Genomic DNA, 20,928 nt, shown 5'->3' with positions numbered 1-20,928 from the left:
TCCCTCTTTCATGATTTCTTTGTGATACAGGGTATCTTCAATGGTTGATCAAATTCTTAAAAACACAGCATCTGCCTTCAGTCATCTTCATAGCTATTGGAAGTAATTGTTCTCATTTTAATATTCTAGTTTTTTTAAAATGCCTTCCAAAGATAGATTGAGAAATTTAAGGTAAAGTTAGCCTACATCTAATGTTCTTGATCATTTTTGGATACCTGCTGGGAATCTCTGTTGTTTAATTAACAATAAGAAAGAAAACCCAAAGGTTAAACAGGCAAATGCAGGAAATTCAGGTTGACATGATTTTGAAATTAGTCCAGCCAGTGTTTCCTGTGTTTCTCCTGCCCTGACCTGAGTTAGGCTATGCTGTCAGAGAGATCTGATAAGAAGTAACTCCTTTCCCATGAACAGATGACAAACTTTAGTGCATAGAAACTAGAAAGTAAAAGTATGTTATCAAATGTTAAACTGAACAAAATGAAGGGTCAGTAAAGGCAGGCAGAGTATGAAAGGGTCATAGAATATAAACTAAAGCCTGAAGGGAGCTCAAAAATAATTAATCCATCCCATTCCCTTTTTACAGCCATCAGAAAGGAGCAACTTACCCAAGATCAATTTTACTAGTGGGTGGTGAAGTGAGTTGTCCTGGCTTACCGTTCCATAGAGTCTCGGTATTACATTCCATAAGCAACATGAACAGTAGTACTGAGCAAGACCAGAGTTTTCTGAAAGCTCTAAAAAACAGATCTCCAAGATTCCAGGAAACAGCAAAGTCATACTCAATTATATTAAATACTCACGTCAGCTGAGTTCCCCATGCTTGCAACACAAATAACTTCTTGTAACAGCTCCAATTTTTCTAATACTGTGATAGCTTGGAGTATAGTTTGCAAAATACTCCTCATAACAGCCTGATGAAGTAAATATTATCATTGTTACCATTTTGCAGATGAGTAAATTTAGGAGTGTGTGTGTGTATATTGGAGTTGTTAAGTGATTTATTCGGGGACACACAAAGTTAAAATTACTATACCCCATTGCAGTTAGAAGTGGATAGACTGCTGGGACTGGAGTCAGAAAGAACTGAGTTCTAATGTGACCTCAGACACTTATCAATTGTGTCTGGTCAAATCACTTTCACTTCTTCATCCATAAAAAAGATAATTATACCTGCCTCTCAGGGTTGTGAGAATTTGTAAAGTGCTTAGTACAGTTCCTAACACAGTACTATATAAATGATAACTTTTATTAAATGCTTAGCACAGTATCTGGTGCTTAGTAGGTGCTTGTTTCCTTCTTTCCCTCTTTGATACAACCATGGGTCATTTGGCATACAAGTCCAGGGTTCCTTCTATTCCACTTTATTGTCTCCTATAAACCAAGAGCTAACCTATGACTTATTGTGCCAGAGGTTTGGGAAATCACTCCCCAGAGGATAATTGCAGAATGTAATGTTTGAAGACCTACACTCTATGCTTCCACTTCAGAGTAGCACATAATAGGCTCTTAATAAATGTTTGTTGACTGACTAAAGAGAGGCTGCAGCAAATTCAGAAGAAATAGAAGATCAAGGGTGCTGAGGAGGAGAAGGAGAAGGATGAGTAGAGAAAATTTCAGACCTCAACATCCCCTACATAATTTTCAAAGGATGAATGGTTGGGGTGGCTTTTGTCATATTTGTAGTCAAGGGATCTGGGTTTGAATCCTGACTGCCATTTTCTAATTAAATGAGTTTCCTAAGGCCCTTCTCAAAGCTCTGAGGTTCAGTATTTTAATAACCTCTCTGGACCTTACTTTCCTTTATAAATGAGGGGTTTATGATCTCTAAGATCCCTTGTACTACGTGGTTCCATCCTTGGAGGAGAACCAAGAACAACAGGCACGATCCACCCAATGAGTCCACATGAGGAAGAGTGGGATAATGAGAGCCCTAGAAACCTTGGAGAACAGGTAAAAGAAAGTCAGATGAAGACATTGTCAATGTGCAGCTTAAAAAAGAAAAAATTAGGGGAAGGGAGGGAAGGATCCTAAGCTCTGCCTTCAAGTATCTGAAAAGAAGAATGAGTCCACATTAATGTACCATTGATAGGATTGTGACTTGGTTCAGTTTTTCTGGAAAACAATTTGGAACTACACTAAAAAAGTGACTGAACTGTATATACCCACTTTCCAGCCCAGTGATAGTAAAGTGGAACAGGAATTTTAATCATCATATCCTGTCTCCATTGTCAGACCTTTGTAAGCCTCTCTGAATCCCTTGGATTGTCTTATTACCATATCTAAAAAGGATATTTTACTTCCTCTAGTCTCATCTGGTCACTCATTGTACTTGGTCATGTAGATGCACATGTGAGTTTATTTTCTAGTTTCCCTGACCCCTCCCTAATTCCACAGATCGCACCCTTACTTCATTCCCTCTCTTCCTTTTGACTTTAAAAGGCCCTGCCACTGGAAGCATTTTGCTTAATCATATTTAATTTAGTCTTGCTTATTCATTTTGATTAATAACTATGAGTCATTTCACATCAATAAATGGCATCCTTTGTGACTGTGACAAATGTCTCATGAATTTTTCACATTGTGAACAACTCTTCTACTTCCTGGTACCTGGGTACTTTACCCAATATTTTCATGAATTATTGTTGTCATTTTGTTAATAACATTTGTTAAATGTTTATAGTAGCAATATTTGTGGTGGAAAAAAACCCCAATAACCTAGAAATAGAGGGGGTTTCTATCAGGGAATATCCTTAAAAAACTTTGGTATATTAATGTGGTACAATAGTATCCTGCCATAAGCAATATCACACATGAGAAATTTAGTACGATTTGTAGAAACTGATAAAAGAGCAGAACCAAGAAAACAATATAAATGATGATAGTAATGTAAAAAAAAAAAAAAAACCCTTAGAAAAATACAATGACCATCTTTAATTCCAGAAAAATAATGATGGCACATATTTTCCTTCTCTTGGTAAAGACCAGGTACTAGACTGACATCATAATAACAGTAATAATAATAATAATAGCATTTCTATAGAGATTTAAGGTTTAAAAGTACTTTACAAATATTAACTCATTTTATCCTCACAGCTTCTCTGGAGAGATAGTTGCCATTATAATCTCCATTTTACAGATGAGGAGCCTGTGGTTAAATGATTTGCCTAAAGTCTGAGATCAGATTTGAATTTAGATCTTCCTGACTTGAAGTCCAGTGTTCCATTCATCGTGACACAAAGCTGCTCTGAAGAAGGAAGACCCTGTCAATCATGGTAAATTTCCTATTGTATTTTATATTTTGTCTACTTATTTGATAAAATAGTAGTTGGGGTTGAGACAGCACAGAGTATTGGGAAAGGCTAGAGATAAACTTTTTTTTTTATTTTAAAGGAGGGAGTAGGCTTGTTCTGCTTAGCACCAACAGGCAGAAGTAGGAGGCAAGAGGGGAAATGGGAGAGGCAGATTTTAGCTCCATATTTTTATTTTGTTTTGATGCATTATGTATATCCCAACATGCAATTAAACCTCTCCATCCCTTCCCTCCACCAAAGTACCACTCCCTAAACAGTTAATGTAATCTAAAAGAATAAGTACTAGTTATAGTGCTTTTGATCTTACACTAATTTACCTGTGGGGTTTTTTTCTCTCTGAGATTGGGTTTCCCTATCTCTAGCTCATGTTAGGAGGATCATAGCCACTCCCAAGCCAATTGATCTGCATAGAAGGTTGGATCAGTTCTGTCTCTGTCCTTCCAGCTTTGGGGCCTCCCCTTTTCCAGGAGCTCATCACATTGGTGCCAGTGAACACATAATCAGCTTTAGCCTTATTGCAGCTCAGAACTCGAAGCCCCCAGGCTCAGACCAATAACAGATATTATAGGTGAGTGCCATCACTTGTTCAAGAAAAGGAGGATATGCTTTATATTTTTAAAAAAATTTAATAATAGCCTTTTATTTTCAAAATACATGCAAAGATAGTTTTCAGCATTCATTCTTGCAAAACCTTGTGTTCCAAATTTTTCTCCCTCCCTTCCTTCTATCCTCCTTTTCTAGGCAGCAAGTAATCCAATATAGGTTAAACATGTGCAGTTCTTCTAAACATATTTATCATGCTGCACAAAAAAAATCAGATCAAAAGGGGGAAAAATGAGAAAGAAAAAAAAAGCAAGCAAACAACAACAAAAAGGTGAAAATATTACATTGTGATCCACATTCTGTCCCCCATGATCCTCCCTGGATGCAGATGGCTCTTTTCATCACAAGTCTATTGGAACTGGCCTGAATCACCTCATTGTTGAAAAGTAATGCTTTATTTTTAATAAATTAATAAATATTAGTATATGTTGTTCACTATATTTGTTCTGAGTTTGGTGCTATTTAAAATAATTTTTGTTTATGTAGCTGTAGGCATTGTATGTTTTTTTCTGGTTCTTTCTTCACTATAGATTTAAACTCCATATGGGAGAGGACTTCTTAATAATTAGAGTTCTCCAAAAGTAGAGTATTCTGCCTCTGATCCTCCAGATCCATAATGACTTTCCTATTGAGCTCCACATAGCACTTTCTGTTACACATTTCTAATGCTTTCATCATGTATGTATTGTAGCTGTGTGTGCATTCTCTTATCTCAGCTATACTTTAAACTCCTTAAGGGCAACAATCCTGGATCATCTAAACTTTGTATCTTCCCCAATACTGAATGCTGTCCTCTGCATGCAGTAAGTCCTTAATAAGTGGATTTTAAAAAAAAAAAATAGTCAAAATTTGTAGAAATAGTGAATTTCCCATCCCTGAACATCCAATTCCTAGTTCCAAACGATGTGTTTGGGATATGGCCCCAAATATTGAGATGATTGATGTAGGCACCAAATATTGGGGTTTGGTCATGTGAAGAATTCACAATGGCCATTCTTTTTGGCAAAAGATAGACTTATTTAGGAGAACAGATTACAGACCAAATGAAGAGATATAATAGACACCAGGAATGGTAAATATGAAATAGATTTGGGAGAGCATGTAGGTAGCAAGGAAAAGGATTTTAACAATTAATAGTGGAAAAGACAAATTCCCCAGTGGAACTTACAATTAATCAGGAGAAAGGAAATACTCCATGAGGTGGGAATATATCATGGATGACAAGCTAAATACATAGCAGTTAGCATCCTAAAAAAGTTAGCTATAAGAAGGAGAAAGATATCATTAGGTATAGTGGGACGATGAGAGGAAAGACACCATGAGGCTTGGAGGTTGGGGAAAAGAAAGATAACATGAATGTCATGTCAAGCTTAACCCAAAAGGAGTCCAGCAAAAATGACTTAAATCATAGATTTATAGAGGAAATTTAACCTTGGGGTTTGATATAACTTGGATTTCTGACTGGACACAGCAAGGTGGGGCTACCCAAGACCTCCAAAGAGGGTAGGACTGTAAGATTAAACTGATCTCCATCAGTTTCCTGTTTACCTCAGGGAGCAATTTTATCAGTAGTTTAGGCCTCTGCCAAGGTCACCTAGTTACCCAGCATCTCATCAGTTATCAAATATAGACCGTATGTCAAGGATGTAGGATTGAAAGTTGTAAGGGACCTCAGAGATCCTCTGTTCCTCATTTTACAGACAAGAAGACCAAGGTCCCAAGGGCAGACCCACACGGTTCCACAGAGAGTAGCCCCAAAGCCTGGATTCACTCCCAGTCTTCTGCCCATCAGCACATTCTCCATGCTGCATCTGCTGTGGTCCAGGTGATTCCTTGTCACGTATGAGTTATGGTAGATGCCCTCTGAGATCTCTTTTCTCCCTTTGAGATTCTGGGACTCTAAAAATTCTAAAAAGAAACATTCCTAAAGGGACACCACCTATTTGGTTCTGACCTTTGATCCATTTTTTTCATCCTGTACTGAATGGTGTGTGTCTCTTTCTCCCCCTTCTGGCTACCCTGTGTCTCTGCCCTCAAGGCCCTCCTGGTTCTTTGCCCTGTTTTCTGTATCCAGTTTGCTCTCAGAGAATTTTTATTTTTTTATTTTTTATTTTTTTTCCTTTTTTTATTTTTTTTTCTATTATTTATTTATTTATTTAAAATAGCCTTTTATTTACAGGATATATGCATGGGTAACTTTACAGCATTAACAACTGCCAAACCTCTTGTTCCAATTTTTTACCTCTTACCCCCCCACCCCCTCCCCCAGATGACAGGATGACCAGTAGATGTTAAATACATTAAAATATAAATTAGATACACAATAAGTATACATGACTAAAACGTTATTTTGCTGTACAAAAAGAATCAGATCTCAGAGAATTTTTAAAGGGGAAGTATATAATGGCATCATGTCAGCCCCAGCTTTTCCCCATTCAGTCCATGTCAGCTGCCCCTTGCGGTTAAATGACATCGGGGGCTTTTTTTTAAAGGCTTCAGGCCCTTTTTAAAAAGGCTTTTTAAACATTTGAAAGGAGGTGGGGAAACATAGTTTGAAAGTTGAAAAGGTTTCTTAACAATAACTCTAGCCCAAATCTGTGTCATTTTCCCTTGGGTCGAGTAGTGATAATCACTTCCATCTGTGCAGGGCTTTACAGTTTCCAAAACCCTTTTCTCATCCATTATCTCATTTGTTCCTCTGAAGATCCTTAAGAGGCCAGCAGGTAGGGATAGGGCAGGAATTACAACCCCCATTTTACAATGAAAGAAATTGAGGAAGATGGAATAATTTGGGACGCTATTATGGGAAAATGGGCTACACTTGTTCTCCCTGGTTACAGAAGGCAGCACCTAGATTCTAGCTTTCATTTAGATAATTAGGTAATTAGAAGCCTTTAGAAGTAGAATGTACTGCCTTGATAGGGAGTGAGTTCTTCACTAGATAATTAGAACCCTCCAGAACTGCCTTAAGAGGTAGGGAGTGATACCATAAGAGGTCTTCAAATAAAGGTTATTTTTCAGGCATGTCATGGAGGAGATCCCTGCTCAGATACAGATTGGGCAAGACATTTTCTGAAGTCACCCTGTAAATATCAAAGGAAAATAATGACAAGATTTAGTAACAGACTAGGAAGAATGAAGGACAAGGAAGATTCAAAGACAGTAATAACAAAAATAACAGCAAAAGGTGACTACTCTCAAATGCTTTAAGGTTTGCAAATCACTTCGCCTTATCTCCTTGACCCCATGATCACTTTCTAAGGTAGTTATTATAGTTGCAATTTTACTGGTGCAGAATCTGAGTCTCAGAGATTAAGTAACTTGCCAAATCATCACTCAGCTAGTAACTATAAGAAATTAGGTTTGAACCTAGTTCTTTCTTGACTACAAATTCAACATCTTTCCCAATATACCAGAAGGGATATTCCATTGACCAAAACATGAGAGTTCAGAAGATGATCTATGCTGAGAGAAATGATTTATTTTTGTTTGAGATGTGTTGAGTTTGAGGTGATTCTAATGGATAGGTACCATAGCAACTGCAAATACAGAATTCAAGACCAATGCTTAGATATGTAGCTTTCAGGTTACCCACATAGAGCTAATCATAGAGACAATGTGATAAAATGGAAAGGGCACTTGTTTTAGAAAGAAAGGACACAGGTTGAGGTCAAAGCTCTAAAACTTACCACTTCCATGACCCTGGGCGAGTGACCACTTCTGTAGAAGGTATTAGACTTGTTTGCTGTCATACAGTAATTCAATCATGTCTGACTCTTTGTAACCCCAGGCCCAGCGTTTTGTCGGCTGCACAATCATACCCAAGAGAAGTGACTGAGTACTGAAAAAAAAATTATACAAGATTTATAGTAGCCTATTGCTCACTCTCTCTCATCACTGATCCCTGAAGCATGAAGCAATCACTACTCTGTTTTATCTGGAAAAGGGAGAAGAAAGAATGTCATGTCCTCAGGGCAATGTTTGTTATAGGTAAGCAGCTCTTTGGTTCAAAGATCTTGTTTTGGAAGAGAATATTTCTAGGCATCCCAACTTCAAGGGAGTGGCCTGGAGTCCAGAGGCTCACAGAATATTGGAGCTGGAAGGGACTTTTGGAACCACTCAGCCTCCACCTTTTCATTTTAGAGGAGAGGAAAGTGGGTATCAAGAAGGATAGAAGTCACTCAAGTGGTGAGGAGCAGAGACAAGATTTGAGTTTGACCTTCCTGCTTGAGAAAGGAAGGAGTTCCTTAAAGACATAAGAGAACCTCTAGTGATGTTTCTGCCCAAAATTTGGATGTAAAGCAGAGATTTGAATAAATGATTTAAGAAAATTTTAGGCCATGTAAACCAAAAGAATAAAAACACTATATAATAATAGTGTCCAAACTCAGCCCTGAAGAAGAGCTCTCAGGAAAGACCCAGCACTATGGGTATGAAATTTTGAATATGCTGTCAAACAGAAGTAACATGTTAGTTGATTTTGCTTCCCCCACCTTTCTCCCAGTTTGGTCTCTACTACGCCCTGTTAAAAAGTGCAAAAGCACAAAGGAAGGATCACACTGACTCAGACTGATACAGCTACTACAAACAGGATTTTAGGCTGGACATAGTATCCAGTAGAAGGGAAATGATAATCTCTGTATCCTTCATCCTGGTCACACTGTGTCTGGTGTATCCTGTTTGTGTTTGGGTACCACAGGAAGGAAATTGCCAAACCAGAGTGTGTTAAACTGAGGGCAGCTAAAATGAGAAGGGGGCTAGAGGTTTCTGCATTAAGAAGGAACTAGGTTGTTTAACCTAGAGAAAAACTCAAAAGTTCAGGGTAGGAACCCTGCCTTCAAATCCCTGAGGAGAAGAGCTGATGCAAGAAATTAGATTGATTCTGTTTCTCCCAAGAAGCAGAACTGGGCAAAGTAAAGGGGGTGTAGGAGGAGACGGAGCCCACATGTCAGCAACATTAATTTTGTATAGAGGAAGGCTGGCTCTTTGTAATTTCCTGCAGGGCTTGGATTTTACTCATCAACTCCTCCTTTTTTGGGGGGGACCTTGCTCATTCCTCTTGCTGAACTTACTGACATCTGCTGGTGGGTAAGACCTGGCCTAGAAAAGAAGGAGCGGTTCAGATTGCCCACCCTTTCTGACATCTCTCAAGAGCCTGCAACTGAAGAACCAGATCTAGGCCCTGCCCTCCTGGAGCTCAGGCTAGGGCAGAGAGATAAGTCACTGGTGTTGAGCAGAGAAGAATGCCAGAAGTGAATGATAAGGTCTCCAACTGAACATAATATGGCCTGAGAATACAAGTTCCCTCTCCTTCCTAGAGCCTCACTTTTGTAATATTGAGAGAGTTGAACTAAATGACTTCTACAGTCTCTTCAAGCTGCAAAGTTAATAGGAGTTTGGGAGGATCTCCCATTTCTGTCATTCTCAAAAATTTTTTTCCTGACTGAATGTGGATCATAGAAAATGTGAATCACATTTCCACCTTTTTTCCTGTCATTTACTTGCTCCCCCTCCCCCCCTTTTTGATCTGATTTTTCTTGTGCAGCATGATAAAAGTAGAAATATGTTTAGAAGATATGCACATGTTTAATCTATATTGATTGATTGTTGTCTAAGGAAGGGGCTGAATATTGAAAATTATCTAGTATTTTGAAAATAGAAAGCTATTATTTAAAACAAACAAACAAACAATTTTCCCTGCCCTATTGGCTTTCCTGTTACTCTACCCTAAGCGTCAGAAAGGTTAAGTGAGTTGCTAGAGATCATCCAGGGAGGAAGCAGCCAGTCAGCACTCAAACCCAGACCCTCATATTCCAGTTTTGGTGTACTTTCTGCTGTGCTGCACTGTCTCCTTAGATAACTCCCTTGGACTTCTATAACCTCAGAGGTCCCTTTCATTTCCAAGTGTGTGACTCAGCACTATCATTTTATCCTTTCATCAGCTCTATGGAAAACAGACAAGGCGTGCATTATCCCCATTTTTCAATAATTGGTACAAGTGCCCACTCATCAGGAAGCCTGGCAAATTCTATTCATCACCTCATGGGGTGACTCTCTTTGGGGTTCAGCTCCCCAAGATTTAGTTCTGGTCTGGAAAGTTCTGTGATCTTTAGCCAGCCATTGCAGAAGCCAATTCCCAGTGCACTGCCTGGTGAGCCCATTCTGCTGGAGGGGGTCAGGACCCAAGCGCTGCAGGGAACTCTTTGGGAAGAGCAATGGCTTGACATAGAGCTTGAGTGTATGAAATTTACATTACACTAACTCAATAGAACATAAAATGTCAGGATTAGAAGGAACCTTAGACAACAGAATGTTCTGGTAGGGACTTTAGAGATTATTGACTCTAATCTATCACTTTTTTTTTAAATAGCTTTTTACAAGAGATATGTATGGGTAATTTTACAGCATTGACAATTGCCAAACCTTTTGTTCCAGTCTTCCCCTCCCTCTCCCCATCCTCTCCCCCCGAAGGCAAGTTGACCAATACATGTTAAATATGTTAAAATATTTTTTACATACAGTTATTTTGCTGCACAAAAAGAATCCGACTTTGAAATAGTGTACAATTAGCCTGTGAAGGAAATCAAAAATGCAGATGGACAAAAATAGAGGGATTGGGGATTCGATATAATGATTCATAGTCATCTCCCAGAGTTCTTTCGCTGAGTGCAGCTGGTTCAATCCATTACTGCTCTATTGGAACTGATTTTAATCTATCACTTTTGAGATGAGGAATCTGAGGTCTAGAGCCAGGAAATTATTTGCCCAAGGTCACTCAGACTATGCAGACTTGGGACTTGGATCCAAATCTCCTACCCTATCATCCATGTACCTTTTCCAGATAACCACATGCATTATATGCCCAAAGATGTGTGTGATCCTTGCCAGAATGAAAATGATGCCAGAGAGGCATATATTGCCTTTGGAGGATCTCAAGGTGCAGGGAGAACTTTCTTTTTGGCCTTCATGCTTTTCCTGGGACCTGATGTGCAAATAAATCCATGGGCCTAGCAAGCGGTAACTTCAAATTCCAAATGGACAGAACCTCAGTGGGAGGAGAGCTCACTAGAAAATTGGGCTAAGTTTTTAAAGTCATTTTTAAAAATCATTCCCTTTGATAATATATCTATTCTTTATGATTTTGGAAGCCTCACAGTTTACACGGACACAGGGAAAAGACCTTTGGAGAAACATAAGTCAAATTCATAATTCCTGTGGACTGAAACCTGGGGGGAGGCTGAGGCATTACTGAATTAACTGCTGAGGGGCCTCAAGACTTTCTGAACTGAGAGCTGAAACTCTAGGCCACTTATTGCCCCTATATTCAATTCAAGTGAATAAGGCTTTATTAGGTACCTGATGTATTCTAAAGCTTGTGTAAAACATTATAAAAGAGACAAGCAAGATACATGGTGTTTTCCCTTTCCTCATGACACACTTCTTCTTCCATTTCCAGAGAGCTCTCAGTCTAGTAGAAGTTAGACCATGAAACCATCCAGAAAACAATACAAATGTGTATTTGTGTGATACAGACAGTACATGCTCTAGAAATTCAAAAGAGTAGCACATTGATAAATATCATTGCTATAGACATCTAAATCTATAGGTGCTATAGTGGCTATACGAGAGCTTCCTGGAGAAGTTAAACCTGCAGGAGTTTTTACCAGTTGAAAAATAAGAAGGACTCAAAGAAAGAGAGAAAGGAGCTTCATTCTAGGTAGGGGAGAGAAAGAAATTACAATCAGAGTTGGAAAAGGCTGACCCCTTGCTCCATGCTTTTTTTTTTCCCCATAGCTTTTTATTTACAAGTTATATGCATGAGTAATTTTACAGCATTGACAATTGCCAAACCTTTTGCTCCAATTTTTCCCCTCCCTCCCCCTATCCCCTCCCCAGATGGCAGGATGACCAATACATGTTAAATATATTAAAGTATTAAATTAGATACACAATAAGTATACATGACCCAACCGTTATTTTGCTGTACAAAAAGAATCAGACTCTGAAATAGTGTACAATTAGCCTGTGAAGGAAATCTAAATGCAGGCAGGCAAAAATATAGGGATTGGGAATTTAATGTAATGGTTCTTAGTCATCTCCCAGAGTTCTTTCGCTGGGTGTAGCTGGTTCAGTTCATTACTGCTCCATTGGAACTGATTTGGTTCATCTCATTGCTGAAGATGGCCAGGTCCATCAGAATTGGTCATCATATAGTATTGTTGTTGAAGTATATAATGATCTCTTGGCCCTGCTCATTTCACTCAGCATCAATTCATGTAAGACTCTCCGGGCCTTTCTGAAATCATCCTGTTGGTCATTTCTTACCGAAAATAATATTCCATAATATTCATATACCACAATTTATTCAGCCATTCTCCAACTAATGGGCATCCACTCAGTTTCCAGTTTCTGGCCACTACAAAGAGGGCTGCCACAAACATTCTTGCACATACAGGTCCCTTTCCCTTCTTTAAAATCTCTTTGGGATATAATCCCAGTAGTAACACTGCTGGATCAAAGGGTATGCACAGTTTGATAACTTTTTGAGCATACATGAGCAGTATTCCTGATGGTCACTCAGAATACCTCTAGTGATCTTACTGCCTCATGAGGAAGACCATTTCCCTTGTTGGACAGTCTCTGGATAAGAAACTCTTCCTTATGTTGACCTGAAATCCATCTCCCTGAGACTGCTTACAATCAACTTGCCCTCAATATAGAGTGAGGGGAGAGGAACAAAGCTAATCTTTTTTTCTTGCAAAAACTCTTTGATGTTTGGAGATCAATATGTGCCTAAGGGGTCATATAAGGCTTCAAAGAGGAGGCACAAATTGACCTGAACATTGAAGAACATAAAGGATTTGGATAACTGGAGAGAAGGCAGATGGGCAAAAAAGGATTTGGGGGGGATGGTGGGATCAAAAGCCAGAAAAAGAAGGGAGATGAATATGTTAGGAGGTATTTTTTTCCTAGTAAATTTATTTATTTTTTAAAATACATTACTTTATGAATCATGTTGGGAGAGAAAAATCAGAGCAAAAGGGAAAAACCGTGGGAGAGAGAAAAAAACAGAAAAAAGAAGTGCATACAGCATGTGTTGATTTACATTCAGTCTCCTTAGTTCTTTTTCTGGATGCACGTGGCATTTTCTGTCCAAAGTCTATTGGGATTGCTTGGGATCACTGAACCACTGAGAAAAAACAAGCCTTTCATAGTTGATCATTGCACATTCTTGCTATTATTGTGTACAATGCATTCCTGGTTCTGCTTGTTTCGTTCAGCATCAGCTCATGTAAAGTTTTGCAGGTCTTTCTAAAATCAGTTTGTTCATTATTTTTTATAGAACAATAATATTCCATTGTTTTTATATACCACAACTTGTTCCACCATTCCCCTATTGATGGTATCCATTACTTTTCAAATTCTTTGCTACCACAAAAAGAGCTGCTCTAAACACTTTTGTGTATGTGGATCCTTTCCCCTACTTTATGATTTCCTTGGGATACAGACCCAGTAATGATAATGAATAGTTTTGGACATAGTTCCAGATTGCTCTCCAGAATGGTTGGATCTGTTTACAACTCTACCAAGAATGCATTGATGTTCCAGTTTTCCCACATCTGCTCCAACATTTATCATCCTTTCCTGTCATCTTAGCCAATCTGAGGTGTCAGGTGGTACCTCAGAGTTGTTTTAATTTGCATTCCTTTTTTATTTACAAAACATATGCATGGGTAATTTTTCAACAAAGCCTTAGGTTCCAAATTATCCCCTCCTTCCCCCCATCCCCTCCCCTCGATGGCAGGTAGTCCAATACATGTTAATTATGTTAAAATATATGTTAAATTCAATATATGTATACATATTTATACAGTTATCTTGCCGCATAAGAAAAATAGGATCAAGAAGGAAGAAAAAACTGAGAAAGAATACAAAATAAAAGAAAACAACAACAGAAAGAGTGAGACTACTATGTTGTGATCCACACTTAATTCCCATGGTCCTCTCTCTGGGTGTAGATGGCTGTCTTCATCACTGAATAATTAGCACTGGTTTGCATCATCTCATTATTGAAGAGAGCCATGTCCATCAGAATTGATCATCATATAGTCTTGTTGTTGCCTTGTATAATGATCTGCTGGTTCTGCTCATTTCATTTAGCATCAATTCATATAAGTCTCCCTAGGCCTCTCTGAAATCATCCTGCTGGTCATTTCTTACAGAACAATAATATTCCATAACATTCATATACCATAATTTATTCAGCCATTCTCCAACTGATGGGTATCCACTCAGTTTCCAGTTTCTTGCCACTATAGAAAGGGCTGCCACAAATATTTTTGCACATGTGGGTCCCTTTCCCTCCTTTAAGATCTCTTTGGGATATAAGCCCAGTAGAAACACTGTTGGGTCAAAGGGTATGCACAGTTTGATAACTTTTTAAGCATAGTTCCAAATTGCTCTCCAGAATGGTTGGATCCATTCACAGTTCCACCAACAATGTATCCAGTGTCCCAGTTTTCCCATATCCCTCCAAAATTTATCATTATCTTTTCCTGTCATCATAGCCAATTTGAGAGGTTGTAGTGGTATCTCAGAGGTGTCTTAATTTGCATTTCTCAAATCAATAGTGATTTAGAGGTTTTTTTCATATAAGTATAAATGGTTTTAATTTTTGTCATCTGAAAATTATTCATATCCTTTGACCATTTATCAATTGGGGAATGACTTGTATTCTTATAAATTTAACAGAGTTCTTTATATATTTTAGAAATGAGACCTTTATTGGAAACACTGGCTGTAAAGATTTTTTCCCAGCTTTGTACTTCCTTTTTAACCTTATTTCTCTTGCTTTTGTTTGTTAAGAAAAAAATTTTAAGTCCTATTAGGAGGTATTAAAGAGGGAGGGAGGGAGGTGGAAAAGGAACAGAATCATGAGATACAGCTTTGTGGGGTATTTGGCTTCTGAGGCTGCTAAGAAAGAAGTAATCAAAAGCACATTAGCCCAACTAGAGGTACTACATGTCTCTACAATTCCCTCTGTAATGTTCCTCTTCTAGCGATTTGTAACTATACCCTTATAGCTATAAAACTGTGCATACCCTTTGATACTGCAGTCTCACTACAGGATCTGTTTCCAAAAGAGATCATAGAAAAGGGAGAAGGACCGACATGTTGCAAAGTGTTATTATAGCAGCTCTTTTTGTAGTGGCAAGAAACTGAAAATTGAGTGGGTACTCCTCATTTGGGGAGTGGCTAAATAAGTTATGGTATATGAATGTAATGGAACATTACTGTTTTTTAAGCAAACTGATATCAGTAAAGCCTGGAAATACTTACATGAACTGATGCTGAGTGAAGTGAACATAACCAAGAGAACATTATTCACAGTAACAACAAGATTATGTGATGACCAGCTATGATGGACCTGGCTTTTCTCAACAATGTGGTGATTCAAGGCAGATCCAATAGACTTGGGATGGAAAATGCCATCCACATCCAGAGAGAGAATTTTGGAGACTGAAGGTTGATCAAACATAGTATTTTCATCTTTTTGTTTATTTTTTCTTTCTCTTGATTTTTTTCCCTTTTGGTCTGATTTTTCTTGTACAACTTTACAATATGGAAATATGTTTGAAAAGATTGCTCACATTTAACCTATATTATATTGTCTGCTTTCTTGGAAGGGAATAGGTAAGGGGGGGAGGGAGGGAGAAAAAATTGGAACACAAAGTTTTAGAAAAGTGAATGTTGAAAATTATCTTTACATGTATATGGAAAAATAAAATGCTATTTAGAAACCCTATCCACCCCCAAAAAAGAAAAAAGATGAATCTCGAGCTGCAAAATGATATCATTTTTCTACTCCTTTAATTGTTTTAGGCTTATGAATTAGATATATGGAAACCCTAACAAACAGCAATTGTTATTAAATTACACAATGAACTTCTCAGTCTGTTGAATTCCTAAGGCACAAAATGTTAGAAAAATGAATGGTTTTCTTTCTATCTTTACATGTATTTGAAAAAATAAAATACTATTGAGAAACCCCATCTACCACCACCACCACAAAAAAGAAAAAGGATGAATCGAGGTACAAAATGGTATCATTTTTCTATCCCTTAATTACTTTAGAGTTGGGTGAATCGATAGATGGAAACTTAACAAACAGCAATTGTTATTAAATTATACAATGAACGTCTCTGTCTATTGAATTCCTACCCATCCTTTAAAATACAACTCAAAGAAAACTATGAAGACTACATGTGGATCAAAGCATAGTATTTTCACCTTTTTCTTAATGTTTGCTTAGTTTTTCCCCACTTTTTTTCTTTGTGTTTTTCCCCCTTTGATATGATTTTTTTTCTTGCTCAGTATGACAAATATGGAAATATGTTTGTAAGAATTGTCCATGTTTAACCTATATCAGATTGCCTGTTTTCTTGGGCAGAGGGAAAGGGAAAGGAAAGGAGAAAAATCTGGAACACAAAGTTTTGCAAAGGTGAAGGTTGAAAACTATCTTTGCATGGATTTGGAAAATAAAATACCATTTTAAAAAAGCTCAAATGTTACCTCCACCATGAAGCCATCTCTGATCTCCCTATTAGTAATGAAGTCTTCCTGACAAAGCATTTTGCTTTGCATATCTCTAAGGCACCTATGTGATAAGTCTCCATCCCCAGTACACTTAAGAGTCTACTGTGTCTCATCTATACTTATCTCTCCCTTAGTATCTTGCACAATGTTATCCATAGCATTATAGAAATGAGAATTAGGCCTAGAAAAAGGCAGTCTCTTTGTGACAGGAAGAGGCACAACATCCAAGTCCATATACAGAATAATCGTCACACTTGTAAATTTTAAAATTTAAATACAAAATAGAAAAAAAATTGGGAAAAAACAGAAAAATTAAAAAATTGTATATACAGCAGAACATGAGAGAGGATTCAAAATATGTAACAATAAATTTCCACTTTGAGAAAGCATACATAATAGAAGGTATTATATTCAGAACTGTTCATCTTTTTTTTTTTTAATTCTTTGTAGGTTTTCTTTTGTTCTCTGCTGTGCACTTTTTATTCTTTTTCCCCTTTCATCACTTCCACCTCCTCCAAGCAACACAAATATATTTATGTACACACACACATATATGTATACATATGCACAAACATATACATAGATACCCATAATCATACATATATGTGTGAAGTGTGTATTGGGAGTGATTTCCTTGAATTCATATAACTAATAAGTTGTAAGAGACAAGCGGCTTACCAAGAACTCTGCAGATTCAGTGATGAAACCAGAAAAAGATTTTTATTCATTATCTTGCAAGGATGAGTATCCCAAACAGGCACATGCTTAAAGCACCAAAGCATAACTTTTTGTACCCTATTCCGAAATGCAAGTTCCTCTCCTGATTCCCCACTGGCTGGGAACTATAGAGGGTACAGCCTATCCAGAGGGCCTAATAATCCCATGTGAATTCCCACCCCTAATTACATCTCCCATTGGCCTTCACCTTATTGAGTCATAGTTCCTCATAACCAGTTGCTATTCTCTGTCACATAGGCATTTAAAAGGTGGGCTATTATCTACATGCAGAAGCAACATTTCCAATCACATTTTTATATAAGTGGATAAGCTAGGATTTAAGTTTAGGAAAGTCTTTCCTATTCCCCTTCACTTTTGATGTTGTGATTTTTCAGTTGGTCCAACTCTTTGTGAGACCATTTGGGGTTTTCTTGCAGTGGTTTACCATTTCCTTCTCCAACTCACTTTATAGAGGAGGAAACTGAGACAAACCAGAATAAAGTGACTTGCCCAGACTTAATGTTTGAGGCTGGATTTCAGTGCAGAATGATGACTCTCAGCCAGTGCTCTTTCAAACTGCCCTCGGATTCTTTTGCATTAATTTACCTTGACAGAGTGCAGAGAGAGTTGATCCTAAAGCTAAGAAGACCTAGATGACTTCAAATCCTGACTCTCATATATACTGGTCACTTAATCCGTCACTGCTCTAGGGTTACTCTCCAAAATTATACATCGCAGAGAAGATGCCTATCAACATTGGTAAAGGCAGTTTCTTCACTTTGGGAGTTCCTTCTACCAATGAAGTCTTAGGTCCAATTCCTCTTTCCCTTATTTACCCATTGTCAATGTTTTCTCCTTTCCTAACTCCCCTCAACCCCATTTGTGTAAGCTTCTTGAAGGCAGAGCAGTTTAGTGTTTCTACTCTCTACCCCACAGTGTGGTGAAGTGGAACTAATTTCAGGAGGAAGAGTTTGGTTCAAAATCCTTCTTTGTCATAAACTGGCTGTGTGACTCTGGACAAGTAACCTATCAGAGCTCCTAAGGAAGTACTGATTGGCATTGGCAGAAGGAACCCCTCCTGGGTTCCCTCCTGGGGACTTTGCTACAGAATGAAAATCACAATTCTAATAACAACTACAACTGTGAGTAGCTGAGGTTTTTTGCTTCCATCCTATCCAATCTTCAGGTAAGATTGACCAGCTACTTCTATTTAGGTTGGAATAGGGTTTTATTTATTTATTTGGAGGATGGGTTGGACTAGATGACTGTTTCCTTTCAGCTGTGACATTCTATGATGATGTAATGCTTCTGGAGCAGCAGGAATTGAAGGTGAAATCAGAGATCTGTTTTGTATCCCAGTTCTAACACTTCCTGTACCATTGTGAGGAAGTCACTGCACGTCCCTCTCTGAGTCTCAAGACTGAACCAAGCTTTTTGATAATAAAAACAGTTTTTTGTTAGCTAAATCTTCACATACCATAAAAGTAGCAGTACTATTGTTACCACACATTATCTTATCTGTTCTTCCTAACAGTTCTAAAGGGTAAGCAGTGGCAGAATAAATAGAATTCTGGGACTTCAGATCCTGACTCAAAAGTTGTGTCACCCTGGATAAGTAATCCTGCTTTTTCATTTGTAAAAAGGAACTGATAATACTTGTACTATTTCTCTGACAGGGCTGTTGTGAAGCTCAAATATGTATTTATATATGTGTATATATATTTGTATATATTCACACACATGTGTGAAGTGCATGAGATTTTATATATATTATATATACACATGCATATATGTATATTATATGCATGTATATATATATATATATATATATACCAAACACTTTGTTATTATTAATCCCATTTTCTCATTTCAGTGAGAAAATTATTTCCCTAATATCACACATATAGTGAGTAGTGGAAGTGGCATTAGAACCCAGGACTCCTCATTCACAATCCAAATGCTTTTTCATTTAAACTAAATCCCAGCAAGCTGGTGTCTTTAAAAAAAATAACAGTGAACATGGAAGGCATACCCTAACTCATCATGAAAAAAAGAACCCTTCAAAGGCACTTAATTGGACATTTCACCACCAAGTGGTGCTTCTGGCCACTAACCTAATCCTAACACAAGTGAACAAATCCCACATTTACTCAAAGGGATATTTACCCTAAATGTGCACTAAGAATTGCTACAGAAGTGTTATTCTGAGAATGGTTGGGATCTTCTATTTTCCAGCTCTTTCTCCATCTTTTAGAAGACCAGGCCCCATGATCAAGGATTCTTAATCTTTTTCTTCCCCCCCCCCCTTTTTTTTTTCTTTTTGGCATCATGGATCTTTATGGCAGTTTGAGGAAATCTATGAATCACTTCTCAGAATAATGTTTGTTGTCTATATTCATAATCGAAGGAAATGCTAAATTTTGGTTAGACTATAGAGAAAATAAAAATGTAAATTCCCCCCCCCAAAAAAAAACTCTCTGAAATCTACCCAAGTACCCCATAGAAATCTATGCGCCATAGTTTAAGAACTTCTGATCTAGGAGATTTTGTTAAGTAGAATAAGCTTCAAGCCCTGACCTTACCTGTAAAACACTGCCTCTCCCCTGAATTGATCTCTAGTCACATGACTAGTATGAGAATGTCGACTCCTTAAAGGAATAGCCAATTATGCTTGGGTTTTATATACAGTAGTTTAGGGTTTTTTGGCTTTATTGTTTTGGGTTTTTTCCATCCTAAAGTGAGGCACTCTTCAGTGTTTAATGCTTATTTTCCTAGTTGTAGCCAGGACACAGATTCAGGATTCTACTCAGGACACTTGCTATTGGAAATGACCAGAGGTAGTACAGTGGATAGAGTACTGGAGTCTAGTCTCAGGAAGTTCAAATCCATCCTCAGACGTTTACTAGCTCTGTGACCTCTGACAAATCATATTTGCCTCAGTTTCTTTATCTGTAAAGTAGCAATGATAATGGCATCTACCTTCCAGGACTGTTAGGAAGATCAAATGTGATAACATTTATAGTATTTAGCACAATGCCTAGAACATAATAGCTACTATATCACTCTACTATTGATACTGAAGTTATCCCTCTCTAAAGTGGTAGAAGGAGTAGGAAGTGCAAGAAAAATGGTACATGAAACATTATGTCTTTTTAGGGGCCACCTGAGGGTTCTGATTATCTGAACAGCTTTTCCAGTTTCCAGCTCTCAATTTTTTCTTAATATTTCTAGCTAGTCGTCTTTAACTCAGGGGTTCTTGGCCTTGTTTTAAAAAAAAATTATTTTGAAAATTGCATTCCAATATAATTGGTTTTCTTTGTAATCCTTCATATTTTATGGATTTAAAAGGATTATTCTAATATTTCATGAGATTGTCAAAGAATATGACACACAGAAAAAGATTAAGAACTCCTGCACTTGAGCATGTCCAAAAGACCGGTGATTAGGATGATAAGAAAGCTTTAGACTGGCTATTAAAGGAACTGCCAATATTTAGTTTGGAGAGGAGAAGATAACTGCCTTCAATTATTTGAATATCTGTCATGTGATATAAAGATTAGACTTAATAGGTTTTACCTAGAAGGGAGAATTTGTATGAATGATTGGAAGTGACTGTGAAGCTATATCTGCTAGATGTAGGCTGGTTATAAGGAACTCTTTCCCATTTTTAATGGTTGTGAAAATGTTATATAAATTGTAA

General features: G+C 37.6%; 1 long non-coding RNA gene across 2 annotated transcripts; it reads left to right on the top strand.

Annotated features, from left to right (window-relative positions):
* Positions 1 to 1,508: 1,508 nt before the first annotated feature.
* Positions 1,509 to 9,828, top strand: LOC116419879. Of its 2 annotated transcripts, XR_004230213.1 has the most exons (4): positions 1,509 to 3,272; positions 3,756 to 3,879; positions 5,615 to 5,739; positions 7,705 to 9,828. It is a non-coding gene; the product is annotated as an uncharacterized LOC116419879 (long non-coding RNA). The 2 variants fall into 2 exon arrangements; XR_004230212.1 differs by lacking the exon at positions 3,756 to 3,879.
* Positions 9,829 to 20,928: the final 11,100 nt, after the last annotated feature.

Source organism: Sarcophilus harrisii, chromosome 6 (genome assembly GCF_902635505.1).
Source record: "Sarcophilus harrisii chromosome 6, mSarHar1.11, whole genome shotgun sequence".
Classification (NCBI taxonomy): Eukaryota; Metazoa; Chordata; class Mammalia; order Dasyuromorphia; family Dasyuridae; genus Sarcophilus; species Sarcophilus harrisii.
This window is presented reverse-complemented; position numbering and strand designations above follow the sequence as displayed.